Source organism: Triticum aestivum, chromosome 1A (assembly GCF_018294505.1).
Source record: "Triticum aestivum cultivar Chinese Spring chromosome 1A, IWGSC CS RefSeq v2.1, whole genome shotgun sequence".
NCBI classification, from domain to species: domain Eukaryota; kingdom Viridiplantae; phylum Streptophyta; class Magnoliopsida; order Poales; family Poaceae; genus Triticum; species Triticum aestivum.
The window spans coordinates 61,110,668-61,127,043 of NC_057794.1; the positions used below are offsets into that span (position 1 = coordinate 61,110,668).

General features: G+C 46.9%; 1 long non-coding RNA gene across 2 annotated transcripts; it reads right to left on the reverse strand.

The window, feature by feature from the left end:
- Nucleotides 1-1,633: 1,633 nt before the first annotated feature.
- LOC123190106 (uncharacterized) lies at nucleotides 1,634-4,746 on the reverse strand. 2 transcript variants are annotated; one of them, XR_006496192.1, is made up of 4 exons: nucleotides 4,540-4,746; nucleotides 4,043-4,273; nucleotides 2,460-2,724; nucleotides 1,634-2,337 (listed from the first exon to the last, which is right to left on the reverse strand). It is a non-coding gene; the product is annotated as an uncharacterized lncRNA (long non-coding RNA). The 2 variants fall into 2 exon arrangements; XR_006496191.1 differs by lacking the exon at nucleotides 4,540-4,746 and having other exon boundaries at nucleotides 4,043-4,524.
- Nucleotides 4,747-16,376: the final 11,630 nt, after the last annotated feature.

Here is a 16,376-nt window from a genome sequence, read left to right on the forward strand (position 1 = left end):
GCGTGATAAACTATTGACCAAAATGGGGTTTCATCAAATTGTACATGATAACTTTTCTGAATACCTTCTTCGCGTACTGGTCCAAAAGCACCAAATTGATGTATTAATTCGTCACAATCAGTCTTCGCGGAAATGGATCACGGTTTGGAACGGTGGATGGATTCCTTACACATCATCCTCTTTCTATAGGCATGTGAAAATTGACAGCCCGATTAGCCGAATAAAGATGGTTGTAACTATGACCAAACCCTAATAAGAAGATTTGAAGGGTATTTTTCTAGTTTTAAGAGTACGCAAATCGTTGGTTAAGATAGATCAATAGCATGACGAATTTGTAGTTGTTGCATATGCCAAAATTAAACGCCATGTGCTACGTACCTGTCCGTATTAGATTAGCCGAATAAAGATGGTTGTAACTATGACCAAACCCTAATAAGAAGATTTGAAGGGTACTTTTCTAGTTTTAAGAGTAAGCAAATCGTAGGCTAAGATAGATCAATAGCATGACGAATTTGTACTTGTTGCATCTGCCAAAATTAAACACCATGTGCTACATACCTGTCCGTATTAGAGCAGAAGTCCTTATCCGAGTTAAATATGTGCAATTAGGCAATAGCTTGTAATCACACGATGCGATCGACATATATCAATCGATGCATAGCTACAGTAATATTAATGTACTGATCAATATATTACGTACCTAATCATCTATGCATTACCAGTTGATTGCATACCTTTGGGCTGGCCAACGCCGTGGCCGGCTTAAGGAACAAAACACTGGTACTATTCGGAAGTGCTCTTCTGAACTCGAGCACATATACGCTCGTTATCTCTTTCGTTCAATCGCTAGGAGGTTCTCACCACCGCACGTATAGGCCCTGGTATTCTATCAGTATCTTTTTTTACCTGGGCCCATGGCCCACATGTAATGAGTAATAAATATGACCCTGTTTCGTGCTTCAAGGCCGGCTCGGAAGTCCTTTGACGACACGAGCCGTCACAACCCGAGATTCTGGACTAACGGTGTTTATTGTATCCCAGTTGCAGCCACCGGCTTTCCCCTACATGATTCACCTCTTCCTCATCCGCCGGCACGGAGGAGATTAATCTGGCCGGAGTAAAGCCATCGTAACCATACTAAGCTGTGTGTAGCACATAAGCATTCATATTAGTGTTCGTATTATTATTAACCTGGCCGGAGCAGTTATTCTAAAGCCATCGTAACCACCAAAATTGATTCTTCTGGAGTACATAATGTTTCCGTTTACATTTTTGTGCCCCAACTTCTCAATCAGCAAGGCCGCCACAAATCATTCATGTGTACTGCAGAGTACAGACCAAATTCTGATTTTACATACCACTCACACTCTACAAGTAATTTCAAATCAAATCTCCAATTTGTCATTTCATATCGAACTACATCCATAATCCGCAGCAACCATGTAATTAGGCCATCCTTGTTGTATGGCAAGCTGACTTGAGTCATTTCACCTGCATGACACTAATCGCTCAAGATACTATTGTTCAAATCAACCATCCCACAGCATGGGCTGCATTGCTCAAGGCAAGACATTTTTACAATACGAATTTGTTGCTAAAACACAACTTTTCCAATGCACAAGGTACCACCAGGAATCAGTAATGTATGCTGCAGGTGCATTTTTTCTGGACACACCCAGTGTAATTCAGAGTGTAGTACACTTCCAGTCTGCATCTTCAGCGCAAACTCCATACAGTTTTTGGTACAAGGGAACTGACTCGCTAACTAATGAGCGAATAGCTAATCACACTACCTAAAATTACATCACTGCCTGACTCAACAAGTTACCGTTCTAATTCTTGTCAAGTTCTACCAGTAAACACTATCCCTTTCTTCTAAGAGCACTAGCAAGAATTGCAAGTATGTGTACTGCCATACCTTTATGTTCATCCGGGCGTTTTAAGGTTCGTACCATACATACATCGGCATTTCCGCTAATAAAACCGAACCCGTATGTGGACCAGGAATTGAATGCATGACATCCCGACGCTGTACTCGACCGCCCAGATAACGATCACACATTCTCGATTAATCCAAAAAAGACTCCTGATAACGATGTACACCTTGGCAAGGTTGACGTTGTTCTGTCTCGATTGCTTGATCAGGTCTCGGGAAAACACATAGATGTGCTTTGTGAGATGACCAGTGAATCGTCTCTCCAAAATTCGGCAACAGCGAGTGATTGTGCTTCTCCCTGTGTTCAGAGCTGTACCATCCATTGCCCTCTGTTCTAGGCAATCTTATCGACACAGGACACTCACATCGATAGGATCTAGTATTCTCGACTCCAGCTTTACCTTGAACATTGGGTCAATTATTGCAAATCAGACCAGCGTTTGCAAAATAAAAATAATACATCCAACGGAAAACAAAGCATCAACTGCTAACAAAACTTGTCACTGGACTAATTAGTGCTTACCGAGCAGCCACACCCAATTTTCTGCATGCATTTCGTTCTCTCAACAATCAGCCCGCTCTGCCCATATCTTATTCTGAAACATTTCTTTCCAAGAATACACGTTGTAAAAATCATCCGCCTCCCCGAGTGAGTCGAAACTTGTCCCTAGTGTCGGCGCAATCACATTTTCGAGGGTTCTCTGTAAAACCCTTCACCACTTCCTCGAAGGCAGTCACTAGCCAAGCCCACAGACGCCCTGCAAGGCGACGCTGCATCTATACTCACCCTGCAAATATTACCAGCTCTCAGCACTAAGAGATTCAGATAAAATTAAACTACAGAGTCCATACTCCCTCCGTCCCAAAATAACTGTCTCAAGCTTAGTACAATTTTGTAATGAAGCTATTACAAATTTAAGACACTTATTTTGGAACGGAGGGAGTACATTATTAAGCATCCAATAATTTTACTTTCTCAACAGGAGTAGTCTCAGACAAAATTAAACTACCATACGACAAGGTCATTTCTTCATCTAGTGATACATTCGTTCTTGTTTACCTAACAATCCCAATTGTATTGCTCTGCGGTAAATCATGGAACTAGTTTACACGTGGTCAGCCAAGCAATGAGAGTGTGTTGCCACAAAATCAATAGAGGGGTTCTTATTGCAGGTGGATTAGGTTAATACCACGACCCCTATTTTATTCCATGTTTTTCCCATATCCTGGGATTATGTTTTATCCCCTACCCACTGTTTGTCTTATTATTTACTCCAGCAGAGAACTGGCGGTTCATATGATTTCAACACAGAAACACTAGCAAGACACTGAGTACACTTTTGAATCTTGCCAGAGCGAGTGATGCAAAGCTAACAACACTATCAGGCATTCTATGGTTTCTGCAACTTAACTGTAATGCATCGGGCTCGTTCAACTATGGAACGCACCTCTTAGTTCATCCAAATTACAAGCCACGGCTTATCTTCAGTTGGGTTTTCTACGAACACACTCACGGCCTTCTCAAAAGCGCTTATGCGGGTTGGGCAAGGTGTCAAGCTTGGGGCAGAGGCTCCAATCCTCAACCTAAATGCAGTTACTATGATTGTGTCAAACAATTTAACCCACTGAATATCAAGTTGCACATGAAACTACTGAACTGCAATAAAATTAACCATTCACAACAGACAGTTTGCACACTAATTCTTGTCAAACCATGGTGTACTCCCAACAGAAATTCAACCAAACTGTATGACCTTACAAAGCATGAAAACATAGTACTGTAAATCTTCATAGCAATGTTGAATTTAACTTCAATTCAGAACAGTCAGTTTGCACGCTAATTCCTGTCACACCATGGAGTACTCCCCGCAGAAATTCAACCAAACGGTATGACCTTAGAAAACATGAAAATATAGTACTGTAAATCTTCATGGCAATGCTGAGTTTAACTTCAATTCATAACAGATAGTTTGCACACCAATTCGTCTCGCACCATGGAGTACTTCACCCGGAAATTCAACCAAACTGACCTTACAAAGCATGGAAATATAGTACTGAAAATCTTCCTATGAATGCTGAATTTAATGTTATCGCCGAGACACTGACCTCTTGTTCCAACCAGGAGCCTGGGATTCATCTTCCCCGTCGACAGCTCAGAAGTGGGAGGCGAGCTGCCCCTTCTCACTGCTGCCGCTGCAGCCACGCCGCAGATCCACCCTTTTGACGGTCACACCCGTGGCCTCGTTTAGCGCCACCTCGACCACTGTCCGCCTGGTGCCATGTGCCGGCGTCCCTTCCGGCACTAGACTCTCCCCAACCTCCTCAATCAGAGTGGATCTGGGAGAGACAAATCACAAAAGCTTAACCGCCGGAACTCGACACTGGAAAATGCATAAGGTCGATTAACAGCATCGGATCGATATATCTCCTGATTGGTTGCTTGAGGAATTCCATCACCGTCGGCCTCCACTCCCTCACTCCCTTGATTTTGAAGTTCAAAAATGACGGACGCGTTTGGGGAAGAACAGACTCGCCCTTTGACCGGAAGCACTTTTCCGAGCCGCGGATCAGACAGAAATAGAGGAAGATGATCCACGACTCACCTCATCGGCGGTGACGGCCGTCCAGAAACCCGTCCGCCCGCGCCGCTAGCCTGGCCCGTGAATGGCCTCTGACCCATACGTATTTCACTACAGTTCTCTTTTACCAGCAGCCCTTTAACGCACCGTATAAACTGTTGGCCCACATCCCCATGCATTAACGAACGGAGAAGATATCGGGCACATATGTGCTCGTGACCAGTTACTCCGGGTCCTGGTACTATTGTTTCATGGCGCTTGCACTTCACCTTTGATGTCCACTTCACCCATGTGTTCGGCAACCAGCTGTCTCATCAATGTCGTCGGCAAGCAGTGGCGGAGCTTGCAGCAAATTACTGGGCGGGCTGGCAGGCCAAACCGCAAGAAATTAGGATTCTCTCGGACCATGGGCTGGCTCTAATAGGAGCAGGTGCAGCAAAGCTGGGCGGGCCATGGCCCATGTAGCCTTGCTATAGCTCCGCCGGTGTCGGCAAGCCTGACCTAGTCCATTTTTAATTGGATCTGCTGCAATCATAATTTTGAGTCAGTTGTCCGGTAGATGAGTACGTGATATGTGATCAGGGAGTTATTTTTTTCTGAAATACGTGAGATATTGGGAGAGATACATACGGAAAGAGAGATAGAGAGATACGTGAGAGATCTAGCGGGCAACAACCGGCCAATTTTCTTTAGGAAAAAGGTTACAATAATATATTTTAAATCTGAGAATCTGATTTCTTGATATGTGATAGATTAGGAGAGAGACATGAGGAGAGACAGAGGGGGATACGTGTTATCAAAGAAAAAAAAAGAGAGAAGAGGATACGTGAGAGATCTAGCAGGCAACAACCCGCTTATTTTCTCCAGGAAAAATATCATCATAGTAGACATTGTATAAGCTGGACCCACTTGACCAGGGGACTACGTGTAGGTAGGGTCATGTTTACATGTGTTTTGGATCTAGTTTTGACCGGAAAAATTCAGAAGATCTACACCGTAATAATTCGGCCCCACCAGATAAATGGCTCGTAATTTCTGATTAACGTGGTAATTTTCAACGAGTATGTAATTTAGTATAGGAAGATCTACACCGTAATAATTCGGCCCCACCAGATAAATGGCTCGTAATTTCTGATTAACGTGGTAATTTCCAGCGAGTATGTAATTTAGTATAGGTATAGATAAGGCGAGGTAAGACTATAGCAATAAGCCGCCCGACGGCAGCACTGTAGTCATGCTTACCACGACAAAGCCCCCGTCACCAAAGGCGAGGCAACAGTAACCAGCCTCCGACAAGACCCCCGAGCGGTGGGACCGGCCTGTCGACCAGAAGGACGGCAGCCGGCGGGGTCCACCAGTCGGCGGGTCCATCGGTCGGCGAAGAAGCCGGCCAGCGTAGACACAGACGGCTGGGGCCCGCGTCCAGACTAATTACCATTGTACCCCTGGGGGTAGGCCTATATAAACCCCCCGGGCACCCATGCAGAGGGATCCCCTTTTTGAATAGTTTTAGACACCGCATTGAGGGAAGAAGCGAGCAAGCCTTGGCCTTCTTCATCTTTTCACCGAACAGCTCAAGGAGCCTCTTGTAGCTACTTGTTGATCTAGTGATCATGCAGAGACCCCGCAGAGCAGCAGTAGGGGTGTTATCTCCACGGTAAACCCTGAAACTGGGTAAGATTCGCCGGCGTGCATGTCTTCGCCTTATCCCGTTTCCAGGTACCGGCGATGTGTTATTGGCTCCCACAATGATAAGCCATCCGTTGGCATATGTCGCACCAACCACCCGACATGGCAGTTTTATTTGCGACGCAAGATGCGAAGTGGCAGTTTCTTAAATAAAAATGTCTACCTCTGAAGAAACTGACAGGCTACACTATCGATCCTACACGGATAAAAATGCCTACCTCTGAAGAAACTGACAAGCTACACTATCGATCCTACATGGATAAATAGTAGATCACACACGTACTACCTCCTTTTCGGTTTGCAGGGCTCAATTCAAGAAACGACCTACTCGATCCTACACGAATAAATAGCGGATCACGTACGTACTAGTACCTCCTTTCCAATTTGCAGGGCTTAATTCAAACCTCTCACCAACCAAGGCACTCCCTCCGTCCGGAATTTATTAGTCTCGTGAGCAAAGCAGCAAGACCAAGGCATGGCAATAATTAACGGCATGCACAAGTTTAAGCCTAATTAATTCCAGCGACTTAAGTGGCTGCATGCGTGCCCTCGGGCTGCGACTCGTTGCATGCTGCTTCGCGTACTGCCTGCGAGCGATTCTGAGTGCCTGCATGCAGCCGGCCGTAATTAAGGCAGCTAACTGATGCAAAAAAAGATACGCTTTAAATCCGTGGAACCATTATTGACAAGGAGGGAGATGATTCGAGTGCACTCGTTTGCCCGCCATGCCAGCGTGCGACCCAGACGGGACGGGACGGCACAGTCATAATTTCAGTTTCTCTAGTTTTCCATGGCAAGCTGGTGCGCTAAGCCATTATGCATTGAATTCCGATGACCGTCGCGCTACCTTCCGCCTATAAGTACTGTTTCCCGGCCTTCTCAGGTGCCACCGTGACCCAACTCGTCATATCCTCATAAGCCCCCACCGACCTGACGTCGCTCGCCACATCCGCCATGCCCCCGCCCGTCCGCGGTAGGCGACGCCGGAGGCGGTCACCGCCGGAACTAGTGTTCGGGTTTTCACCGGAAGGCAGACGGAGGGAGGAGGCATTCTATCTGTCTTTAGATGGCAATGCGGAGATCGAGGAGTTGTTGGAGCGCGACCGCATGGCGGAGGAGCAGGAGTTGTTGGAGCATGACCGCCTGGCGGAGGAGCGGTGTATCACCAATTTGCGTCGCCAGCGGGACATGGAGCAGCAGCGCACCGACGCTCTGAGTCGCGAGCAGAGCGCCCGCAACTGGGCCGACTATGTGGAGGCCGGCGCCCGGCAAATAGCCCTAGAGGCTGTCGAGCATGCACGCGTTCGCGACGCCGATTTTTACTACCAGCTCGTCAAGTGGGTTTCCCGCTTGGAAGCCGAAGCTTCGGTGGACCACGCCGACATGGAAAGGGCTAACGCGCGCGAGCAACGCGCCCTATCGCACCTCTGGCAAGTCCGAGGCGAGGCGGAGGACGCCGGTGCCAGCGTTTAGCATGGACAGCAGATGGCGGCCGGCATCGTCTAGTTAGCTAAGAGTAAGTTAGTACTTGTACGCTACTAGAGTGTTAGTGGGAGTAGATAGTTAACTTGGCTATGATGGTTGTCAACGTGGAAGTTCAGTACTCTATATGTGGATCAGACCTGTTACTTTGCTCTGAATGTTGAACTTTTCGTTTGAACGTATGGAATGGGCTGTTATTTTTTTAAATGGGTTGTATTTGTCCTCCACGGTTTAGAGGCTGACTTGTGGGCCTAGCAAGTTGACGCGTACACAATCAGGAGATGATTGTACGTGGAGAGGATGACAGCAGGGACCCGCCAAGGTCATGGCAGTACGCAAGCAAGTGCCTCCTTATTTCAAGCCAATAAAAAAATGGCTCCTCCTAGTGGATTTCTGACATCTGAGTCCCATGCCATTGTCAACGTAGTCAATAAACAAGAGAATTGCACAACAAGCGGCTGACACGAGGGACCCAGTAGCTCGCCCAGATATTTTTCTTTTGGGTTAATTTGATAAATGCCACTCCAAATCTGGTGTATCCGAGAAATGCCACTGCAATTTTTAAACTTTAAAAAATGTCATTTCATGCCATTTCTAGTGGCATTTTTCGAAGTCTGGAGTGGCGTTTTTCAAAATTTGCAAACTGCAGTGGCGTTTTTCAAAGTTTGCAAAAATTGCAGTGGCATTTTTCAAAGTTTGGAAATTGCAGTGGCATTTTTATGGATTGCCATAATTGGAGTGGCATTTATCTAATTTGTTTTTGAGACGGAAGCAGGGTATCAACTGGGCTGTGCGGGACACTCTGGCCTGTCTAGACAGCCTTTTTCTTTTATGTTTACCACAGACCACCCAGTAGTTTTTTTTCTTTCTGAAAATGGCTAGCCCAGTTCTTTTGTCATTTGTCAAGTAAGTCATTTTATCAGGCATGTTGGGCTGGAAATCTTTCAAGATGAGGAGAGCTTCATTCGGCTGGTCGAGAAAATGGCCTATCAGTAATAAGAAATGGGCTGTACATTTTTAAAACACATCAAACCGGCAATTATTTTCAAATATCTTTTTTCATTTCAAGATTTTAAATTGCATTGATTTTTATGCGTAGACAATTTATTGGATTTTATATTGATATATATTTATTTTTAAAATCAGATTGAATGTGACTCGAAATTTCGGAATTAAAAACAGTTCAGACCGCACCGACATATGCAAAATTTCGTATATTTTTTTAACCGTGGCCACAATATGGGCTGTAATGCTAACATAAAGAATATGCGCTCAAAAAACCCGTAAGAATTAGCAAATGGATTGTAAATTATTTGAAATAATGGCAGATGGGATGTATGTTGTTTTCCACATATTTGAGGCTTTCTACAGATGGCCCGTATACTGTTGGATGTCCATCCAACGACCGTCGTGCTTCTTCAATCTATGCTCTTCCTGCTCCAGCCGCTCAAACAAGCGCCGAAGGGACTGCCTGCTCCCTCCTTCCCGCGGTCGGCTGTGCTGCCGCGCAGGCCTCACCGCCCCACCGTATTCCCATCGCTGGCCTAGCCATCCCTCTACTCACCCACACCTGCTGTTATTCTCCGGCGACGGCAGACGAACCAGTAAACCCTCGTACAGTCGTACTCCCCTCCGCGTGGGAAACAAAAACAACGGCCGAGTCTTCCCTGCCTCCGTGTCGTTCCCTTCCTAGGCCTCGCCGTCGTCCATCGCCTTGGTGCTCTCGACGTGGCGTGGTCAGCGTGGTCAACGACCGACATGCATCTGAAGTGGACTGTACGTGGAGAGGCTGACAGCTGGGTCCACGGCCGCACGCAAGGAAACGCCTCCTTATTACGCGCAAAATAATGATTTCCTCCACCTGACATCTGGGAACCACCGAAATGGCCTCTGTATTTCGCGAAAAAAACGTTACCGCCACTGACAGCTCGGACCCACCAACTATATCTTCGCACGCAAGGAAGTGCCTCCTTATTACGCACAAAAAATGAATACTCTCCCTGCTAGATGGGACCCATTATAGTGGGCCTACTAAGTTGACGGGGACGAATGGCTTTGTCAACTTAGTCAATATGCACGATTCTAGCTCGACTGACCGTACGATGTCCATCCAACGGCCGTAGTGCTTCTTCAACCTCTGGTCTTCTTGCTCCAGCCGCCCAAAGCAGCGCCGTTCGTGCCGCCTGCTCCTGCCTCCCGTGGCCGGCTGTGCTGCCGCGGAGGCCTCACCGCCCCCATACTACTCCCACCGTTAGCCAGGCCATCCCTCCACTCCACTCACCCACACCCCCTGTTATTCTGCGGCGATGACAGCGCAGCCGAACTAGTGAACCCTCGTACTCCTCTCCGTGTGGGCATCCACTGCCGCGTCTTCCCCGGCTCCGCGTCGTCCCCTTCCTAGGCCTCGCCGTCGTCCGCCGCCCTGGTGCTCTCGGCGCGGCGTGGTCAACGTGGTCAAGGAACTGCTTCCATCGGACGTGGACTGTACGTGGAGAGGCTGACAGCTGGGTCCACGGCCGCAGCAAGGAAGTGCCTCCTTATTACGTGCAAAATAATTGTTCCTCCACCTGACAGCGGGGACCCACCGGACGGGCCACCATATTTCGCGAAAAAATGTTTGCCCCTGACAGCTGGGACCCACCAGCTACATCTTCGCACGCAAGGAAGTGCCTGACCGTCGGGACCCACCTCGTCAAAGCGTACGTAGTGTTGTCATTCTGGTTGCAAACATGTGCGTACATATATAGTAGTGGATATAGAGGCACGCACGTAGCATGTACACGTACGTACAACGACCAGGGTGCAAGAAAGGAAATACGGCCACGTATGTGTACATACAGGCGGGGTCTCGAACGCCTACTCGCGCATACGTACGGCCAGGGCTCGTGTACATGGCTGGGTCGGAACAGAGAAACAGGGTCGTCGTCGTGTTCATGGGGAGGCAATGGAATGCGTCGTGTTCATGGGGAGGCAACGGAATGCGTCGTGTTCATGGGGAGGCAACGGAACGCGTGGGAGCCAACCGGCTGGGTTGGAACGGAATGCATGGTCGTGTTCATCGGGAGGGCTTGGACGGAACAGGCGATGGAAACAAGGCCTGGCGTACCGCAAAACGGAGGAAACGGCCTTGTGTTCGACCGGCCACATTCGAAACGGGATCCTATTCATCGGAAGGGGTCTGGCGTACCGCAAAATGGAGGAAACGGACCTCCTACGGCCGAAACGGGGGTCTCGTTGATCAGGAGGGGTGTAGCATACCGCAAAACGGACGAAAGGGACTTGTGTTGGAGCACTACGGTCGAAACGGGGGTCCTGTTCATCGGGAGGGGTGTGGCGTACCACAAAACGGGACTCCACGAGATACTATTCATCTCCACCGTCGACCCCCTCCAGCCTCCACGAGCTACTGTTCATCCACCGTCGACCTTCTCCAGCCTCCACCTGCGACTGTTCATCCACAGGCTCCTATTCATCCAGCCTCCACCGCGCGCTACTCCACCGGCTACTGTTCAACCATCCCTCTCCATGGGGTCCTGTTCAACCACCCCTCCATGGGCTACTGTTCATCCTGCCCTCCACCGTCTACTGTTCATCCTGCCCTCCACGGGGTGGTCCTGTTCATCCAACCCTCCACGGGGTCCTGTTCATCCAGCCCCAACTGACTCGATCGATCGGGGTCATGTTCATCCAGAGGCAATACCACGGGGTCCTGTTCATCCACCCCCACCGGGAATTGTTCATCCACCCCCCTGGCAACGCCCACTGTTCATCCAGAGGCAGTGTAACATCCCAAATTTTTAATTTGGAATGTTATACATTAGATCATCATTGCATAGCATATTTTATTGCTTTTGGTGGATCCTAGAAATTCTACGCAACTCAAGGACCCTCGGAGAGAGTTGAGGATTTCGTTATTTTCATATTTGAGTTTTCTCAAATTTTGAAAATAGGACCATTTGATTTTATTTATTTTATCTTCAATTATTTCTATTATCAAAATATGAGAGAGGGAATAAAATGACTTTCCCAAAATAAAGAAATATTGAGGATTTAATAAAAAAAATCAAATAAGATTTTATTTTGGTTTTATTTGCTATTTTATTTGAATTTAGGAAAAATTGCACGTTTTTAAAACTGTATTTTAGGGCAAAAAAATGTTCATCCTGTTCTAAATATTTTATATAGACGGAGAAAATTTGTTTTGGCATTTTTAGATTTTTATTTATTTTTCTAGATTTTTTTGGCGCAGCAAAATTGTTTTAAAAAAACCGCGCCCGACTGGGCCAAGGGCCCAGCCGAGCCAGGCCGGCCCAGCCGCCGCAGCCTTCCCCGCCGGACTCGGAAGGAGTCCGAGCCAGAGCCGCCTCGCCACCGCCGACCCCCTCCCCAAGTCAACCCCCCTTAAATAGCCACCCCCCCTGGAGCCCCGAGTCGCCGCTGCTGCCGCCCCGCCACCTGCGCCTGCCGCCGCCCCGTGCCGCACGCCGCTGCCGCCCCGCGCCGCTGTTGTCGCCGACCCGCCGGAGCCCCGCCGGACCAAGCCGAGGTAGCCGCCCGCCGCCCGGTTTTCTGAGAAAAATCGATCCGTTTTTTTAGAAAACCCTAGTTTTCATTTTTTTTAATAAATAGATCGGTTTTTTCGGTTTATTTATTTAGCGAGCGCCCACTCGTCCGTTCGTTTTAACGAACGCGTTTTTCGTTTAGTTTCTGTTAACGAACGTTCGTTCGTTAACCTGTTCGTTCGTTAACCTGTTCGTCATTTTTTCTTTTTCTGGGATTAAATCTGCGGTTTTTCCGATCGCAATCTCTGATCTGATGTTCGTTCTGGTTTAACTTTTCGCTCGTTTATCGGAATCAGGCGATTCAAGCGCCTGGAGTTTCATCTCGAAACCCTCTTTCCGTTTAACCAACTCAAACAAGTTTTTGCCACAGTAAAAATTGCCCTAGATCCAGAATAGTAAACGAAGCTTGTTTCTTTTGCCATTTGCCTTTCGTTGCTTCATTCATTTTGGTTCTTTTTGTCAACCGGAGTTCTTAGGTTGAACTTTCTGGTTAGATCTTTAGTTTGAGTTTTACCTGTGCATTAGTTGAGTACTTATTGTATGCTTGTTTGTTTGCGATAGACTACCCGGAGTGCGCCGCTTGCTACTTCGAATCTCTAGGTTTCACGGATCATCAGCAAGGCAAGTAACACTTTGATCATACCTCCTACTACCCAGTTTTATTGCATTAGGCCAATCCTCACACATTGCATGATTAGGATCTAATTAAATTGTGGGTTTTGGAAGTAGATGAGTTAGTACCTATTACCTATTTTATTATCAAACCTTTGGGAGTTACTCTTACATTTGCTTATTATGCCATGTTATGCTAGTAGACGTGGATTGGGTGAGTGTATCCATGACAGTTGTGAGATTGTTAATTAATGGTTTATTTAAGGTGGCAACCTAAACACACATCTGGGTGGATTGAGGCACCTAGCTATTCCAGCGATTGTCTGTTTTCTTTTGGACCGCCACCCAGGCTCAAGGGGATCATGAGATTATTCATGCTATAAACTTCCGTGTGCAGCCACAAGCTACTATGGGCTCTAGCATAGTTGACTAAGTCGTGCGAACTCTTACAGTGGTAGACTAGCAGATGTAGGGGATGTAGGTTGGTACGGTCTACCCATTCGTAAGGCGCTAGCGCTTCTGAAAGACTATGTCTCGGTCATCCGTTTCTCAAACACCATGTAATGCGAGAAGTCCAACGGAGGAGATCGGGTCTTGTGGGGAAAAGTGTGCAAACCTCTGCAGAGTGTATAAACTAATCATGGTTAGTCGTGTTCCCGGTTATGGACATCTTGAGTATCTAGTACCTGGATTATCATGTGAATCTCATCATGTTACTCTAATTAATTTTTGTTGGGTTTTTAATGATGATGCCTAATTGGGATTGAGAATGCTGTCAACCATTCTCAATGTTTAACAACTACCATGATAGTTAAACAAAATTTATTCCTTTGCGGTAGGGAAAAATTGGCTTTACGCAAAAACTGTAACCATAGAGCTTTCCAGCAGCCAAATATGCATATAGAATAGCTAATTTCATTCCATCATTCTCTATGTGTTACATTGCCAGCATATTCCATGTGCTGACCCGTTTCGGGCTGCAACGTTAATGTTACAGACTTTTCAGACGACGATTAAGGTGCCTTTAGGTCGTGGTTCTATACTCAGTGATGCCGCTGGAGTTGATGGATTCACTTATCTTCCAAGCCTTCCACTGTTATCATTATTAGATGGCCTTAAGCCATATTTATTGTAATAAGTTCTCTTTTGAGACACTCGATGTAACAAGTGTGTGATTGCTACTCTGTTATAAATCCTTCAAGTACGGTGTGGTGTCAGCATTACTGATCTAGGGATGACAACAGAGCACAGAGATTGGACCGTTTGAGGTCTGGTCGCTACAAGATGGTGTCAGAGCACACGCTGACTGTAGGACACGACCACTAAGCTAAAGCCCTAGATCACGACTTACTCTTCTCATTCTGACCTCTCATCTTTTCTACTCTTTTAGGATGGCGGATGCAAGGAACAAGTTCACGCAACCGGATGAAGATACACCCTTCGGACGTCACTTGAAGGAAGTCACTAGATACCTGAACATAGGAGTACCAAGCTTCACCGGAACCTACAACGCCACTCTACCTGAAGAAGAGCGCTGGATGATTCAAGTTCAAGTTCCAGGAAGGACGTTCATGCCAGTCACTAAGCCCATAGAGTTTTCTTTTGATGCACCAACATGGAGTCTAGGAAAGAGCATGGCAGCTCACATCGCCATGGGACGAGAAGTTTACCGCAATGATCTCAAGGATACTATCTACCAGATTTGTGGGCGCCGAGATGAGCATTGTGAGATGATCAGCACCAAGAAGGATAGATCAATTGCAGTTTTTATCCAGGAGTTAAACCAGCACATTCGACGTCAGGAGAACCAGATGTGCGCAGACATGATAGATCTGAAGAAGGCGAGGACAAGAATCAAGGAACTAGAGGAAGAACTCAAGGCTACACGTGAAGATTATGAAGAGGAAATCAAAGTATTAGTAGAAAAGAATGACAATCTGATCAAGAAGATTGGAATATTGATGGGAGGCCCTACACCAGTAGAAGAAGACGAAGAACCCAAGGAGATTCGCCCGGAAGACTACATCATCATCGATGACACCGACTCGGATCCAGATGATAGCGATGATGACTATGTTGATGAAGCTGGAGCAGATATCATGGAGTCTGCAACCGAAGAATATTTCTAATAGACCACCCCATCAGTAGTAGTAGTCCACCATGTAAATATAGTAGTTTGAGCACTTTTGCGATAGTTAGATCGATTGTAAGCTCTTGTTCGATTGATTGAATGAAGTGAATTGTTTTCTTTTGCCTCATGTGCATATGGGTAGTGTTTTCTCTCTAGACCCCTCTCTATTCTTAAATCTCATCTTTTCTAAAACCTCAGATGCCTCCGAGACGTGACCCCGGATTTACCTTCCCACCGGAGCTCACCCAGTTGATCCAGCAGTAGAACACATTAATGCAGTTGCTAGTCCAGAATCAGAATCAGGGGAACAACAACAACAACCCACCACCACCACCACCACCACCTGTTGATCACCTAGCCCGTTTTCTTAGACTGGATTCGTCGGTGTTTTCCAGTAGCACTGAGCCGATAGTAGCAGATGATTGGCTCCTCAAGACAGCAAGAGAGTTGACCAAGGCAGGATGCACAGATGCGGAAAAGGTGAAGTTTGCCGCACATCAGCTGGAAGGACCCGCAGCATCATGGTGGGAGAATTTCACAGCCACTTTCCCTATCGACACTGTCACTTGGGACCATTTTCAGTAGGCTTTTCGTACTGCCCATGTTTCAGCAGGAGCTATGTCCATGAAGAAGCGAGAGTTTCGCAACTTGCGCCAAGGAGGACGAACAGTTGGCCAGTATGTGGAGGACTTTAGTAAGCTAGCACGTTATGCCCAGATGACGTTGCTACGGATGCAGCTAAGCAGGAGAAGTTTCTAGAAGGATTGAATGATGAGTTGAGCATGCAGTTGATGGTAGCAACCTTCAACAACTACCAGGAGTTGGTAGATCGTGCTCTCATGATTGAAGGGAAGCAGCAGCAAATTGAGAACCGCAAGAGGAAGTATGGACAAGGGAAGTACAATTCTGGAGCTCAGCAGAAAACATGTTTTACCCCTAGACCGGGAGGACATTTACAGCATACCCATGGAGGAGGTAGCTCGCACAATCACAATGGCCCCAAGAATGGTAATGGGAATGGAGGAGGAAACGGCCAGAATCGCACCAACCCATCAACCCCAGCCAAGAAAGACCTGAGCCAAGTCACTTGCTTTAAGTGCTAGAAGACCGGACATTATGCCAATGAATGTCCTGAATCCCAGAATGGAAATGGCAATGGAAGCTCTGGAAAGAAGCCGAACCCTTTCAACAGGGGACAGGTGAACCACGTTAACGTGGAGGAGGTTGAAGAGCAGCCGAATGCAGTAATCAGTAAGTTTTTGGTTAAGTCATTTACTGCACTCGTTCTTTTTGATACTGGTGCATCGCATTCATACATATCAAGGGGATTTGTGGATAAGTATAAACTGCCAACCCAAGCCCTTAGGTCACCCATGTTAGTAACC